This window comes from Macrotis lagotis, chromosome 1, assembly GCF_037893015.1.
Source record: "Macrotis lagotis isolate mMagLag1 chromosome 1, bilby.v1.9.chrom.fasta, whole genome shotgun sequence".
Lineage (NCBI taxonomy): Eukaryota > Metazoa > Chordata > Mammalia > Peramelemorphia > Peramelidae > Macrotis > Macrotis lagotis.
Window position 1 is genome coordinate 291,469,692 of NC_133658.1, and position 17,484 is coordinate 291,487,175.

General features: G+C 39.8%; 2 protein-coding genes and 1 pseudogene across 2 annotated transcripts in view; 2 read left to right on the plus strand and 1 right to left on the minus strand.

Moving 5' to 3' along the window:
• NTMT1 (N-terminal Xaa-Pro-Lys N-methyltransferase 1) overlaps positions 1-15,343 on the minus strand; it is a 44,165-nt gene extending 28,822 nt beyond the window's left edge. The window contains exon 1 of the mRNA XM_074210972.1: positions 15,158-15,343. The gene's annotated coding sequence lies outside the window, so the exon portion shown is untranslated. The remainder of the gene's footprint in view (positions 1-15,157) is intronic.
• On the plus strand, positions 5,143-7,059 carry LOC141516758 (cytochrome c, somatic pseudogene; annotated as a pseudogene).
• A 745-nt stretch (positions 15,344-16,088) lies between the features above and the next one.
• Positions 16,089-17,484, plus strand: part of LOC141505268 (uncharacterized) — a 43,647-nt gene continuing 42,251 nt past the window's right edge. The window contains exons 1-3 of the mRNA XM_074210967.1: positions 16,089-16,182; positions 16,357-16,615; positions 16,830-16,917. The gene's annotated coding sequence lies outside the window, so the exon portion shown is untranslated. The remainder of the gene's footprint in view (positions 16,183-16,356; positions 16,616-16,829; positions 16,918-17,484) is intronic.

A 17,484-nucleotide genomic window follows, 5' to 3' on the forward strand; every position in this document is an offset into this window, starting at 1 on the left:
ACAGCAGCAACACCAACTGTGGGCCTTAGAGGTGGCTGTGCCAGTAGCAACATCAGCTTCAAAGCTCTAGTTCAGATAAGGTAAATGGATTGGTAAATAGATCAGAAAGTTATAGGAGAGCCTCTTTCCTAGTACTGGATGGGGACCAGGCACTGTTTGGCAACTCCAAAGTCCATAATCAGTTCTGGGCCAAAGTTCCAGGGTGGAAAGGAGTGCTTACAGCTGCAAGGGAAGAGAGAGACCCTTCCTGGGTAAACACCAGAATGTAGACTAGCATTGACCATAATCTCTCCCTGGGTCATATCACCTTAGAAATACTGAAAACTTACAAACTTCTAAGCTTGGGACAGCCCCCCCCCCCACAATTCCTCACCACCATGAGCAGAGTCTAACCATAAGACAAAATTCAAAGTTAAGAAAATGAGCAATAACAAAAAAAGAACCCAACCAAAATAGGCCACATGGTGACAGGGAGGATCAATACACAGCTCAGAAGATAATGATATGAAAAGTTATAAGAAATGCCTGAAAGAAAATGAAAATTATATAGCAGTTCTTTTTGTGCTGGCAAAGAAGTAGAAATTGAAGAGATGCCCATCACTTGGGGAATGGTTAAGCAAGTTGCAGTCTATGAATATGATGGAATAATATTGCTCAATAATAAATTATGAACAGGCAGATTTCAGAAAGACATGGAAAGCCTGATATGAACTGAAGCTGAGTGAACACAACCAGAACATTGTACATAGTAACAGCAACATTGTTTAATGACTGATCAACTATGATAGACAGCTTTTCTCAACAATGCAGTGATCAAAGACAATTCTAAAAGACTTATGATGGAAAATGCCATCCACATCCAAAGAAAGAACAATGAAATCTGAATGTAGATCAAAGCATAATGTGGTTTTTTTTTTTTGCAAGGCAAGCAGGGTTAAAGTGGCTTGCCCAAGGCCACACAGCTAGGTAATTACTAAGTGTCTGAGACCGGATTTGAACCCAGATATTCCTGACTCCAGGGCTGGTGCTTTATCCACTGTGCCACCTAGCCACCCAAAGCATAATGTTTTCACTTTTTCTTAAGTTTTTTCCTAAATTTTTATTTTGTTCTGATTTCTCTTTCACAACACATATAATATGAAAATAGATTTAACATGATGGTGCATGTATAACCTTGATCATTGTTTACTGTATTGGGGAGGAAAGAGGGAAGAAGGAGGGAAAAAATTTTCAAAAATGAAAGGTGGGGGGGCAGCTAGGTGGTACAGTGGTTAAAGCACCGTCCCTGGAGTCCGGAGTACCTGGGTTCAAATCCGGTCTCAGACACTTAATAATTACCTAGCTGTGTGGCCTTGGGCAAGCCACTTAACCCCATTTGCCTTGCAAAAAAAAATAGAATGGTGAAAATTATCTTACCAAGTAATTTGAAAATATAAAATAGTATTAAGATTTTAAAAATAAAATTTTTAAAAGGCAAAGAGGAAAAAAGAAAATGAAAATTAGATACAAGTCCAACAAGAATTGCTCAAAGAACAAAAGAAAGCAAAACCAGTCTTTAAAAATTAAGTATAGTAGAGAAAAAAATTGAAAAAACAAATAAGAGAAATACAAGAAAATTATTTTTTGTATTTAATGTTTATTCTCATTTTGTACAAATAATTTTTATACATTAATAAAATATTCTTAAGAGTAAACTAAATACCCCTCCCCCCAAAAAAATATAGACTCACTTGAGCAATAAAGGGTAGAGAAAAAAATTGAAATTAAAAAGAAAAAAATAATAGTAACAATTGTAGGTATGGCCAGGTGGTGCAACGGATAGAGCACCGCTGGAGCCAGGAGCACCAGAGCCCATATCCGGCCCCATACACGCAACAATCACTCAGCTATGTGACATGCAAGCCACCCCAACCCCACTGCCCTGCAAAAACCAAAAAATAAAAAAGACCCAAAATATAATAAAATAGTAATAATAGTAGGGGTGGCTGGGTGGTGGATAGAGCATTGGCCCTTGAGCCAGGAGCACCCAGGTCCAAATCCGGCCTCAGACACCCAAAGATCACCCTGCTATGTGGCCCCAGGCAGGCCACCCAGACCCATTTGCTCTGCACCCCCCCCAAATAATAATAATAATAATAATAATGAAAAATGTGCTTCAGTCTTTGTTCCAGCACCAACAACTCTATCATGGGTGGATCACATTCTTTATGATAAGTCCATCACAAAAGTTATTTCCATATTTTTCCACCGTTGCCATTGCTGATCGCAACTCCTTCTTTCGTATTTCTTCACTACCATGTTTTATATTTTCTCTCTCCTTTCACTTTGACTCTGCTGTGGGGTAGTTCAGTGGTGCAACAGACAGATTCATGGCCCTGGGGCCACAAGGCCCTAAGCCCCCATACCACCCCTTAGGCCCAGCATCCACCTGGCCCTATGGTCCCAGACAATCCGTCCACTCCCAGCCCCTTGGAAGAAGTAAAAAAGAAAATGTGTTATATCTGACCACTCTTCCCCCATGGTCCATCCTTTCCTCCATCATTCACATTCCCCCCTTCCCCCGTCCCCCTCCTTCTCCTTCTTACTCCAGATGTCTATACCCCATTGAGTATATACGCTGTTTCCTCTCTTAGCCACCTCTGATGAGAGCAAAGATTCCCTCATTCCCCCTTGCCTTTCCCCCCTTCCATATCATTGCAATAGCTCATTGGAATAAAGAAAAATCTTATTATATGAAATATCTTGGCCTACTCCCCCTCTCCTTTTTCTTTCTCCCATTACATTTCCCTTTTTTCTATTGACTCCATTTTTACACCATATTTTATCTTCAAATTCAGCTTTCTCCTGTGCTTCAAATATAAAAGCTCCTTCTACCTGCTCTATTAACTGAGAAGGTTCTTGTGAGTATTATCAGTATCATTTTTCTATGCAGGAATACATACAGTTCATCATCAAGTCCCTCATATTTTCCCCTTCTCCTTCACTCTCTTCTGTTCAGCTCTGGCCATTCCAACAGGAACATTTGAAATTCCCTGGTTCATTGAAAGTCCATCTTTTTCCCTGGAAGAGGACATTCAGTTTTGCTGGGTAGTTGATTCTCGGTTGCATTCTAAGTTCTTTTGCCTTCCAGTATATTATATTCCAAGCCCTATGAGCTTCCAATGTAGTTGCTGCTAAGTCCTGTGTGATCCTGATTGCAGCTCCATGATATTTGAATTGTGTCCTTCTGGCTGCTTGCAATATTTTCTCTTTGATTTGGGAGTTCTGGAACTTGGCTATAATATTCCTAGGGGTTGGTTTTTTTGGGATCTCTTTCTCGGGGGGATTGGTGGATTCTCTCCATTTCTATTTTGCCCTCTGCTTCTAGGATATCAGGGCAATTTTCCTGTAGTAATTCTTTGAAAATGATGTCAAGGCTCTTTTCCTGATCATGACTTTCAGGTATTCCACTAATTTTTAAGTTATCTTTCCTAAATCTGTTTTCCATATCAGTTGTTTTTTCAATGAGATGTTTCACATTTTCTTCTAATTTTTCATTTTTTTTGGTTTTGAAGTATTGATTCCTGATTTCTTGTAAATTCATCAATCTCCCTGAGTTCTATTCTTTGTCTGAAGGATTTGTTTTCCTCAGAGAATTTTCTTATCTCTTTTTCCATCTGTCCAATTTTGCTTTTTAAAACATTCTTCTCCTCAGTAACTTTTTGAACTGTTTTATCCATTTGACCTAAGCTGGTTTTTAGCATGCTATTTTCTTCAGCATTTTTTTGGATTTCCTTGACTAAGCTGCTGACTTCATTTGCATGTTTTTCCTGCATCTCTCTCATTTCTTTTCCCACTTTTTCTTCTAACTCCCTCATTTGATTTTCAAAGTCTTTTTTTGAGCTCTGTCATAGCTTGAGCCCAATTTCTATTTTTCTTGGAGTCTTTAGATGCAGGAACTTGTGCTTCCTCATCTTTAGACTGAGTGTTTTGATCCTTCTTGGGCTCATATGCAAAATTTTCTCAATGATATTTCTCTTGTTTCTCTGCTTGCTCATTTTCCCAGCCTTAGCCTGTTTTTGGGGTGCTTCCTGAGCTTTTGGGACACTCCCACAAGGGTCTCAGTGTGTGAGGCTCTGTCCTCCCTCCTGGTCTGTGAATGACCATATGCGCTCCCCTCTGCTACAGGGCTGAGGTGGGGGGGGGCCCTGCTGTTCTATGGGGCGGCCTAGACTGCGATCAGGATCTTAATGTGGTCAGAACCCCAGAGTCCTGTTCCAGGGGCGGAAGACAGAGCTCTGCAGTCTCTCTCTCTCTTCATTCCCCTCCCTAGGCTCAGCACTCATGCCCGGGGGTCCTGCTTACTGGCTCCACCTGCTTCTGTTTCCTGGATCTGGGCTGTGTGCCCTGAGGGCTGGGCTTCACATGCTCACTCTGGCAGAGGTTCCCCGCTGTTCCCTCATTTTGTGCTTGATGCTCCCCGAGGCGTAGCTCAGGAAACTCTCCCCCTGCTGGGAGCCGTGGCTCCCAGAGCCCTGGGGCTGCCTCCAGGAGACTGAAGTTCTTTTGCTCTGGGGGGCCATCCCTCTGGCGGGCCACCCCTCCAACCCGGGGAGCAGAGCCTTTCTGCTCTTTTCCAGGTTTTCTTGAGTAGGAGAACTGCCTTACTGGGTCCCTCTGTGGGTTCTGTCTCTTGAAAATTTAATTAGAGTCCTTAGTTTATAGTTTTTATGAGAGAGTGCCTAGGAGAGTTCCTCTCTTGCCGCCATCTTGGCTCTGCCCCCCAAGAAAATTATTAAAAGTATTAACAACTTGATTAAGGAGGCAAAAAACTGAAGAAAATAGTACTTCAAAAAACAGAATTGGCTAAATCTTAGAAGAAATATAAAACTTAGAAGAAATATAAAACAGAGTTGGTCAAATGGGGAAAAAAAGTACAAAAACTCACTGAAGAAAATAATTCAAGGCAGCTAGGTGGCACAGTGGATAGAGCACTAGGCCTGGAGTCAAGAGGACCTAAATTCAAATCCAGCCTCAGACGCTTAATAATTGCTTAGCTGTGTGACCTTGGGCAAGTCACTTAACTCCACTGCCTTAAATAAAATTTTTTTAAAATAATTCCTTTTAAAATTAGAACTGGGCAAGTAGAAGCTAATGACTCCATGAGACAGAAGAAACAACAAAACAAAGTAAAAAAAAAGAAAAACAAAATTGCAGAAAATGTGAAATATTTCATCAGAAAAGCAACTGATCTTGATAAGAGATAGTTTTATAATACCTGGATAGTTTAAGGATTATTGAACTATCTGAGAGTCATGATAAAAAAAAAAGAAGCTAGACATCACATTTCAAGAAGTTATAAAGGAAAACTGCTCCGAAATCCTAGAACTAAAGGTAAAATAGAAATTGAAAGAATCTACTGGTAATCTCCTAAAGTCATCCCAAACTGAAAACTTCTAGGAATATTATAACCAAATTCCAGAACTCCCAGGTTAAGGAAGAAATTCTGAAAGACAAACATAAATTATTCAGATACTATGGAACCACAGTCAGGATCACATAAGATTTAGCAGCTGCTATTATAAGGATCAGATGATGGATTATAATATTTCAAGAATAACCTACCCAGAAAAACTAAGTATAATCCTTCAGGAGGAAAAATAGATATTTAATGAAATAGAGGACATTCTAAATATTCCCTGATAAAAAAGCCAGAGCTGAAGAGAAAATTTGATATTCAAACACAAGATTCAAGAGAAGTATAAAATGGCAACCATGAAAGAGAAATCATAAGGGACTTAAAAAAGGTTATAATACTGCTTATAATACTATATGATACATGTAAATCCTAAGAATTTTATCATTATTAGGGTTCTTAGAAAGCATCTACATAGACAGAGGGCAAAAGGATGAGTCATTTATATGGGGATGATCTTTAAAAAATGATGAGTGATAAAGAGAAATATACTGGGAGAAGGTGGAAGAGAGAGGAAGAATGAGGGAAATTATTTCACATAAAAGAGGCATGCAAGGAAGAGCTTTTACAATGGAGGGGGACATGGAGGGACAATGCTTAAACCTCATTCTCATCTGAACTATTTCAGAGAGAAGAATACATGTACAAACACATAAAAATCTATTCTAGTCAACATGGAAGTCGGAAGGGAAGGGGATTAGAGAAAAGTGTTGGGGGAGGGTGATAAGAGGGAAGGCAGATTAAGAGAGGTAATGGTCAGAAGCAAAGCACACTTTTAAGAAGGGACAGGAAAGAGAAGGATAAAGAAAAGAAAATAGAATGGAAGATTATACACAGTAAACAGAATTGTGAATGTGAATGGATGAACTCACCCATAAAATAGAAGTGGGTAGCGGAATGAATTAGAAGCTAGAACCAGCAGTATATTGTTTACAAGAAATATACTTGAGGCCAGGTGCAGCGGGCTGAGCCAGGGACTGGGCCGCCATGTGGGACATGGAGAAGGGCAAGAAGATCTTCATGCAGAAGTGCTCCCAGTGACACACGGCAGAGAAGGGCAGCAAGCACAAGACAGGCCCCAACCCGCACAGGCTCTTTGGCCGCAGGACTGGCCAGGCCGCTGGCTTCTCCTACACCGACGCCAACGAGGAGAAAGGGATCACCTGGGGAGAGGACACCTTGATGGAGTACCTGGAGAACCCCAAGAAGTACATCCCCGGCAAGAAGATGATCTTCGTGGGCATCAAGAAGAAGGGGGAGAGGGCCGACTTGATAGTCTACCTGAAGAAGGCCACCAATGAGTAACGCTTGTCCAGCGCCTTATTTATTTTAAAAAGCAGCCGATGAGACTTCTTTCCTTTTTGTACATGTACCATAATGACCCTATTTGAATTGGTTTCATTGACCTGAGCATTTCGATCATGAATGGCTATTCTAATAGAGAAATTATGTACATTAGGTAGGCTTGGGTTTAAATAAGAAATGATCCCTTCTCTCTGTTTTGGTCATAAGTCCAGTCACAACCAAGCTGTCACACTTGAATGTTTATTTTAAAAGATTTAGGCAACTTTTTTTTTTAAAGCAAGGGCTATGTGCCCCACATCTTAGAAAAGTTTTAATTAATCTGGCTTCTTTCACCAAACTATGGGGAAAGCCTACTTAATAATTTCATATGACTTTTACCTATTACGGGTTTTGGGGGGTGGGGGGAATTGTTCTTTGGGGGGGAGTTATGCCCCAACCTGTCCAAAGGCCAGTCCTATTGAATCCATCTTAAGTTCCCTAACTTTGTGCATAAATAACTTAATTACAATGATTTCATTAAATACTGCCTTTAACTTGTTGAAAGGCATTTCAGTGTATTGTCTAAGGACTGAGTAAAGGTCATCCCATCACTTCAGGAGTTCAGTTGGAGATAGAATCTCTTGACTTGCTAAGTAACTGTTTTGAAGACCTGTTGAATTGAAAGATTATAGACATGTTCTTAGTATGTTAATAGCAGTGGTATATTCACTTGGAGAGTCCAGTTTAAGGATGTACCATTAGTACTACATCTGTAGCCATATTTAAAACTTAATGTACTTGGAGGATTCAGTTGTATGGAGATGTGCCATTAGTTCATCCATGGTCACCCCCCAAAACTTGATTCAGCAATTAAACATTTGTGAATATACTTTTCCTGAAAAAAAGAGAGAAATATACTTGACACAGAAAGATACTTTAACAAAGAGTTAAAATAAAGAACTGGAGCAGAATATTACACTTCAGTTGGTGGGAGCTACAGTCATGATCTCAGGCAAAGCAAAAGCTAAAACTGACCTAATTAAAAGAAATAATCAAGGAAATTATATTATGCTAAAAGATGCCATTAATAATGAAGCTATATTAACACAGAACATATATGCATCAAATGCTATAGCATCCAAATTCTTTTTTTTTTTTTTTTAGTTTTTCGCAAGGCACTGGGGTTAAGTGGCTTGCCAAGGCCACACGGCTAGGTAATTATTAAGTGTCTGAGATCAGATTTGAACTCAGGTACTCCTGACTCTAGGGCCCGTGCTGTATCCACTGCGCCACCTAGCTGCCCCCTTTTTTTTTTTAGCATCCAAATTCTTAAAGGAAAAATTATATGAATTGAAGGCTGAGAAAGATTTGCAGGAGGAGAAAGAATTTAAGACTAGTCTTTTTGGGAGACCTCAATTTTCCCCTTTCAGAACTAGATATATCAAAACAAAAATTAGAAAGAAGTGAAGATGAATAAATCTTTAAAAAGTGAGATATGTTAGACTTCTGGAGAAAGTTAAATGGAAATAAGAAAGGGTATACCCTTTTCTCTGTTGTATGGCTGTCACAAAAATTGACCATGTACTATGGCATAAAAATCTCTTGAACAAATACAGAAGAGCACAAATATTAAATACTTCCTATTCTGACCATAATGCATTAATAATTACATTCAATAAAAGGCTTTGGAAGCATAGATTAAAATTAATTAGAAACTCAATAATATAATTCTAAAGAATTGGGGCAGCTAGGTGGCACAGTGGATAAAGCACTGGCCCTGGAGTTAGAAGGAGGACCTGAGTTCAAATTCAGCCTCAGACACTTAATAATTGTCTAGCTGTGTGACCTTGGACAAGCCACTTAACCCCATTACCTTGAAAAATCTAAAAAAAAAAAGTAAGGGGAAGAATGAATAGGTCAAAGAACAAATCCTAGGAACAATCAATAATTTCATTAAAGATAATGACAACAATAAGACAACATACTACAATTTGTGGGATGCAGCCAAAGTTGTGCTTAGGGAAAAATCTATATCTCTAAAACTTCTATCAAAAAAGAAGTGAAAGAGAAGATTAAATTAGGTAACTAAAAAATTTAAAAAAGAACAAATTAGGGGCAGCTAGGTGGTGCACCAGTCTTGGAGTCAGGAGTACCTGAGTTCAAATCTAGCCTGAGACACTTAATAATTGCCTAGCCGTGTGGCCTTGAGCAAGCCACTTAACCCCCAATGCCTTGCAAACCCCACCCCCAAAAAAGAACAAATTAAAAATCATCAAATACTGAAGTAGAAATACTGAAAATCAAGAGAAATTACTAAGATTGAGAGTTTAAAAAATTAGGAGTTGGTTTTTTATAAAAAAAAAATTGATAAGCCACTGGTTAATTTGATTTTTAAAAAGAAAAAAATTACTAGTATCAAAAGTAAAAGGGTAAAACTCAGCTATTAATCTAAGGTAGCATTGTTGGTGGAGTTATGATGGTATATGATTCTGATGGACTACTATTATGCTCTAAGAATTCATGAGAGGGATGACTTCAGAAAAACCTGGGAAGAATGAACTCATACAAAGTGAAGTGAGCAGAACCAGGAGAATATTATATATAATGTTGATCATCTGTGAAAGACAATGATCCAAGATAATTTCAAAAGATGGAAAATGCTGTTTGCCACCGGAAAGAGCTGATGAACTCTTAGTGCAACTGGAAACAAGATTTTTTTTCACTTCATTTAAAAAAATTTATTTTTGCAACATGTTTAATATGGAAATATGTTTTGTGTGAGTTCACATACTTAATTCATATCATATTACTTGCCTTCACTGAGTAGGGAATGGGTTGGAGGGAGGGAGAGAATTTAGAAATCAAAATTTTAGAAAATCAGAGAAGAAGAAGGAGAAATGGGAGAAGAAGAAATATGACACATCCCTCTCACTCCTTTGCAGAAGTAGGTGACCAAGAGACTACATTAGATGTTTGATGTCTTGTTTAGTGTTGTGGAATCTTTTTTTCCTTTTATTTATCCTTTATTATAAGGCATAGCCTCTGTGCGAGGATGGAGAGAAGAATGCAGTGGAAAATAGATGATGTAAAAACAGAATAGCAACAAAGTTTACTTTAAAAAAAGCAAAAAAAAATCCTTTAATTATAAAATGATTTCCATGGTACAGAGTGGCACTAGTAGATGGGATAGAAAGCTCTCATGTAGGAGGTAAGATTTTAACTGAGTGTTGAAGGAAACCATGGACTATATATGAGAAAATTGCTTCTGAATGGGTAACCAATCTCATATGAGTAACCAATCATTTCCAGTCAGTATGGATTCAATTTAATTTTTTTGTGATACAACTTAGTACTATCACAACTGTTGAAGAAATGACTAGTAATATTTATATATTAGGTTTCTCAGTATTCTTTTGGTGATCTCTATCATTGCTTAATCCTAAACCATGTTTTCTAGTCTATTTTTCCATCTTCTCCTAAATCCACCTTTCCAATGAAATTATCAAATATCAAAGTCTATGTTTGATTTGGTTAGTTGACTGTCAAGTCCTTTATAGAATTTCTGTGCTTCTTTATCTTGTTCAGCAGACATTGGCAGTCCTCTTGCCTATGTAAATTAATAATTAAATATTGCTGCATGAGATGACCAAGTGCCCCAGGAAATGTTTATTATTGCTCTTGGGTACACAAAGAAATCAAATCCTCTAATTCTCTTATTTGCTTCTCTCAGCCTGTGGGACATTTTTCCATTTGACTCAAACTTTCTTATGTTCGTCATTTCATTTTTAGTATTATGACTGTGGTTCTTTTCCTACAGTGGTATATTAGGTCCTTGGTCACTGAATAAAGAGTTCATGCTTAGAATTTTGTGTGGAGTTTTTGACTGAACTTGTGGTATCTATGTATTATTGTTTGTCCTTCATTCTCAAATAGGATAAGTGACATCATGAGGTGATGACTTGACTCATATGTGAATTGGATTTAAATGAAGCAAAGTTGAACAAAATCACCAGCCTCACTCTCTCTTCCAGAGTTATCAAAGGCTAGTGGCAGCTCAAAAGTCAAGATGACTGGTAAGCCTGGGATGCAGAGAATAACTTTGGTGTCTTTAATGTCTGACCAAATTTTAAGCATTCCACAGCACCTGATTCAGCTGTCTTCATGGCCATTGGAACAAATTGTTTTCATCTGCCTATTCCACAGGTGAGAGGGATGGGGCGGATTTTTCACATGCTTGGAGTAGGCACCCCACTAACTTACTGACCAAATTCTGTTACCTTCAATCTGGTTTGACCCATGTGTCCTGTTATACATACAATAGCTTCTTGTAGCCACATGTTAGTGTTGAGTTCCAGGTAAACACCAAATGAATAAACAGTCCTCAGAAGGGCTTGGCAGTCCTCACACCAGAGGTGCTAGTCCTCCCTGAACACCCATGCACTCTAGTGAATAAGAGGTCTCCAGAAGGGAACTCCCATCACCTGTGCAGATTAGTACCTTCTTAGCAATTTAGAGCATTGTCTGGGGGATGGGGGGGAGGGCACTGAAAGGACAAGAAACTTGTAGGATAAATCAGTATGTAGCAAAGGTAGTCCTTAAAGTCAAGTCTTTCTGCCAGAGCTTAAATTAATATTTATAGATGACCTAAGAATGGTTTGATGCTTAAAATCCTGTGTCCTCTTTTATTTCATTCTACCAGTGTCATCACAGACAATTTTGTATATTTATGTTTTATGGGTCACATGGCCAAACTTCCTACTATGATGCCATTATGGTATGGGATGGCTAGGTTTTTTAAGCCTGTGCTTGCATAATGCTTCAATTCTGGCAGATTCTACCAAGGTTGAAGACTTTGTGTTTAGTCCTAGCAATAGATCAGGAGTGAGCAGACTCCCTCTATAGATTTTGTTGACCAAAAAGTAGAATCTAGGATCTTGTAGGTTTTTATATAACAAGAGAAAATTTTCCTTAATGTTTTATTGATGAAATTCAAAATATAAAAATATGACTGGAGTTTTTATAACAGTTAGACTAGTATGAAGAATTAAATTTTGTGGGGGGGTGTATAAATAATATTTTTAGTTGAATTTCACAGTTAGTGTTCCCTGACATCAAAATTGAATGCAAATTTTCATCTGCTAATGCTGGTGTGTCATAAGATTTTACATACTTCATTTTTTTAGGGTTTTTTTGGTAAGACAGTGGGGTTAAGTGACTTGCCCAAGGTCACACAGCTAGGTAATTATCTGAGGTCGGATTTGAACTCAAGTACTCCTTACACCAGGGTCAGTGCTCTATTCACTGTGCCACCTAACTGCCCCTACATATTTCATTTTTGAAATTTTCTTTTCACACAAATAGGACCTAACAAATACTGATAGCAGCCCATGAGCATGTGATTTTAATAGAATCTATTGATAGCTTAGAAGAAATTTATAGAATTATAATGGATTCTTCTTTTGATATTTGACTTTTGCAAGTATCATTACATTGCAGATTAATTACTCTCAATTGAAGATTAGGCAGAAGCTCCTCAATTGCAAAGTTAAATGGATTTTGAAATATGAAAATTTATTTTGCACTAGCATAATGGTGGTTGAAGGTTATCCTTTTCATTCAGAAAAATATCAATCTTAGTCCTGAGCTCAGAAAATAGTAACCCCCCCCACACACACACACTTCTTTTCTTGTTTTAGCATGATGGGTATATACTGCTAGCAAAAAAAAAGTAATTATATTGCAATATGTGTGGCAAACGAAAAACTCTTCAGGGTAGTTATACTGATTTGTATTATAGTCACTGATTTGTAAGGAGCTGAGCAGCAGGGTGAATTAATGAAAGAACCGCCTATTATTTATCCCTCTTTTGCAACTATGTAACTTGACCATAGGATACACAAATGAATGAGCTTGTAATTATGTTCCAATAAAATTTTATTTATGGACACTGAAATTTGAATTTTATATAATTTTCACATCATGAAATAATTTTTAAATTTTTTTTCAATAATTTAAAAATTCTTAGCTCATGGACCATATAAAAATATTTGGCAATTGGATTTGACCAAGGACTGTTGCTTTCAATAGAGCATAGACTATATGTGAATCTGCCTAACTAAATGAGTACAATGTAGAAAAGACTATACTATAATCATCAGCAGGTTGGTCAGGAGGTTATAGATTCTTTGGATTCAAAAGATAATATGGAAAAATAACAGGATCTGGGTATTGGTTAGATTTGGGGGTTGAGAGGAATAAAGATGACTTAGGTTTCAAGCCTGTAGAAAAGGAGAAGTTAGGAGCTTTGTGGGGAAAGGTAAATAACTTCAGGCTTAGGCATATTACATTTTAGAGACCAATGAATAATCAAACCTTCTAACTTACTCTCACTCATCCATGTTAATCTATGTCAGCACACATGGAGCTAATCATTCTATTCCCTAAGAAACTCGAGATAATATGGTAGACTTGGGGGTCAGAAGCCTTGGATTTCCTGACATGTTTTCCTATAGCTTTCAGGAGCACATCTCTGTAGGCCCCAGCCCAGAGGCATTTGTCCAGAGAGTTGCGGCTAAAACTCTGGGACGAGCCTGGGCAATAGCTGAAATTGAAAAGGTAGCTAAAATTGCATAAGGAAGAATGAGAAAAAGAGAGAAGATGGCCAAAGGCTATTTTCCTCCTTTCTCAACTGGGGACAATTATTTTGTGAACTACCTACCTCATTGTGAGTGAGGTTGTAATGTGAGTAAGCGCATAAATGTAGTAGTAGTTTTGCCATTTATAATTGAAGAGGACCATCCCATCATGTATGCACATGATGGCATATTTGCACATTATGTTTATTATAGTGAAGGGGATGTGGTGCATAGACATCTCTCTCACTGTCTTTTCTAGAATTGTCCCACCCCATGGTCTGTTTTGGTAGGAACAGGACTTCAGGTGATGGTTTGGTGATGGGAGTGCTTGACCTTTTGAATATTATTTCCTTTCTATTTGTTCCAGTAATGCTGGGCTGTGACAACACAGTGCCTCCAAATCTGACTCTGGATGGTTTAGTCATCAGCATGGCCTTTTCCTCTCAGGTCTGATACCACACTCCCCTCAGAACCCAAAGGCTTTGTCTTCCCAGAAGCTTCCCAGCAGGTCATGGGAATAAGGCCTCCAGATTGCTAGTTGGTATCGTTTATGGTTGGAATTTCAATGGTATTTGATCATCTTTGAACTTCTAACCTTTGTTCTTGATTAATGAAAACATTTTTGCAAATGCTTTCACTATGGTCTGTCTCACACTGGTTCAAGATTTCACCTCTAGCAGCACAATATGAATATCCTCAGCTATCCCTCTTAATCAATTATGTCCCCAAAACAACAAAATAGGACCAGGATCCTCCTAGCTGGGGTATCCTGGTGATTTGGGTCTGCTTTTAACACTTAATTCTTTCAGAGTAAAGACTTTGGACCCTGTGGGACAGTCAATGAAGGGGGTAAGGGGTGGAGTGGCAATTGAGGGAGTGGCGAGAGGCAGGGACAGGTGATGGTTTGTCTCATGGCAGATGGACAGTTGGATCCCAAGATCCAACTATGAGCTTTTTAACTGCAGCAACTTAATATATATTATTGGAGCTGGAATTATCTTTGGCACCAGACTTGTACTCCAACAGATCCTCGTTAAAGGATTTAAAGTGTATTTGTTCCCATTACAGGGCTTCAAAATGTTTTTTCATCAATATGTAAGTGAATTATTGTTGGAATGATCACATTTAGGAGGATAAGGAAGAAGAGCCAGAAAAGGAAAAAGAAGGAATATTCAGAGAAGGAACAGCAGACCTGGGAGAGAGTACAATATCCCTGAAGCTATGGAGAGAAGGTTATTGAGGCTTTTCAAGGAGTGTCAAACACTGTGGAGCAGTAAAAATAAATAAATAAATAAATAAATAAAATATTGTTTTTGGTAACTGGAAGATTATGTGTGTCTTATGTTCCCTCATGGACTATTTAGATTGGAAGAGGGAGTTCAGATCAGTGAATGCCCATAACTGGATCAATCAGTCCTATAACAGTGATTTTCTAATGGAGTCTATTTTCTTTTGTCTTTAGTGAGCCAGTCCAAGAATGAGGACAAGAATAATGTCTAACTATTGAATTACCTGTGGAATTGAGGGGACTGAAGTAATTTTTCACTCTCTTCCAATCCCCTACTCCTCTCTCTGAACTCCTTTTCCTTTGCTCTGGAATTGCCTGTCTCATTGTATCTCTCCAGTTCTTCTAAATCTTAGAGTTTAGGATAGGCTTCCCTAAAAATGAGATACTTGTGGATTGTTGGGGTTGGCTCCATTCTTAAGATAATCACCAGGTTTCAAGGCAATGTCTCCTCTGGCCACTACCCTCTCTCCCCTTAGCCCTCTGTGCCACACTCACCTTGCCAGTTGGGGTACTGAGGAGAGAGATGAATCACAATGAACCTGAACTTGCCCCTTCAGGCAACAGGAGAGAGGTCAGTCTGGAGGACACAGAGCAGGGAAGATGCTCCTCACCAAAGTGAAGTCCCTGGGTTAGAAGGTCCTCTTCACAGGATCTTCTCTGGGCCCCACCTGGAGGGCCCAGAGGGTGAGTATGACCTGCTGTGCTAGCTCATAGAGGACAAGGAGAGGGAGGGGGTAGGTTGTGAATTAGAAAGGAGAGGAGTAGGAAAAGGGAGTACAGGCAAAGAGGCAGAGAAGTCATAGAACCAAAGAGAACCTAGAACCTGGAACATAGAACCTTGAGGCTAGAAAGGATCATTAAGATCATCTTGTTCAATCTTTTCATTTTATGGAAAACCAGTGAAGTTACCTTTTGGGGGTTACATAGTGGCTCAGTCAGGATTGGAACCCAAATGTTTTGCATTCTAGGGTTACCTCTTTAAGCCTCTAAAGGGGGAGTTAAGGGAATTAGAGATGGGGACTGACTTGGAAAAACAGGATTAGGGAAAAGGGCAGAGTGACCATTAGTTCAGCACATCCCAGTAGCAACCATCTAGAAAAACTCCTCTTGGACCTGACCTTGGGCAATGGTCCCTAATCCTGAGGCCACCAGGAAGATGGTCTCTTGGTCTGTTTCACCACAGTGTCTCCTGACAGTCTACCAAATGTTTAGTTCCTGGGTGCTGAAAGGGGATTTTAGGGGGATGTCTGTGTATGTCTCTTCCCCCTCCAGTTGCCTTCTTGCTACCTACCCCATCTCCCTCACATCTGACTGGATAATGATGAGCACCATTGAGGGAGAGACCAGGTATGCTCTGGGATCACACCAATTTATGAGTCCAGGGGTCAGAAGCATAAGGGTTTTCCCATGATTGACATCAGAAGCTCCCTGCTGGTGCAAGTTACCAATCATGGGGAAAGAAGGCAGCTGGGGCTCATTCCAAGGCCCTGGCCTATATTTTCATCACACCCCAACCTAAGGTAATCCAGTTACTTTCCTAGAAGGCAGGAGTAGAAAATACCTCAGGGCCAAAAGGGCTTGTTTCCTGATAGGGATATGTGCTTCTCCAAGGACATCAAACTGGGACCCCTGACCCAGCAGGGCAGGGCTCCAAGAGAAATCCAGTTACCCACCACTTGTTTACCTTCACACAGCAGGTCCAGCAGAAGCGGGAAAAGCTGAAGTCCAAGGCCATACACTGGGGACAGGCCAACAATGCTCAGGGTGGAAACAAAGGCCATGTGTTCCCAAGAAAAGAGACCCGGGCCACCAGTGAGAGAGAGTGTCCCCAGTGGAGCATAGACTGGGGATCAAAGTCCGTCTCAAGCACAGTTCTGGGAGAGTCACCACCCAATAGGCCCAAAGTCTCATGGGAACCAACAGAGACGCCCAACAGAAAACACCTAGAATATTGTAAGCCCCTTCCTAGAGCCCATGAGGGAAGTGGGAGAGGGGCAAGGAAGGGGTGGATGGGATGCACTATATAGTATTTGGGGGGTTCCCTACTCACTCCAAAGATACTGTCCCTAAAAGTTAGTCCCCCACCCCACCCAGCAGTAACAATAGGGAACCTACCCTCAAAGAAAGTGCTAGACTAAACATTTCTTCCCTTCCTTACTCCCAGCAGCATCATTTCCTATCTCAAGAGACAGTTCCTTGGGCCGCAGCTGTGACACACCTGGCTGTTCTTTTTCCTCTGCTCCTTCAGACTTATGGTAAGCCCCATGGTACTCTAGAACTAGGGGACTCACCCATTTTTCCCGGGCTTCCTCATGCAAGAAGGTGACCCTGGCCCCTAAGTCTTGGAGTTTTTTTGGTGATGTGGAAGAAAGTGGTGCTTTTTGTCTCAGAAGTCCCAGTTACTGTATTCCTAGGAATTGCCTTCCTCCAGGAACTTTTTGAAGATTTAGCTGCTGGACAAGCTCTCAATGAGTTACCCAAATGCCAATACATTCACTATGATCAAGAATTCCAAAGTGTGAGTTACAGAAAGATGGAGTTTGGGGTGTGTGTGTGTGTGTGTGTGTGTGTGTGTGTGTGTGTGGAAGAGAGAGAGAGAGAGAGAGAGAGAGAGAGAGAGGAAGAAGAGAGAGGGAGAGAGAGGGAAAGAGGGAGAGAGAGGAGAAAGAGAGAGAGAGAGAGAGAGAGAGAGAGAGAGAGAGAGAGAGAGAGAGAGAGAGAGAATGAATGAGAACAATGGAGACAGTGAGAAGGAAAGAGACTGAAGGCTTCACAGACCAAGATGATGTGTAGTGGGTCTAGGAGAGTTGAGAAAAATCAAA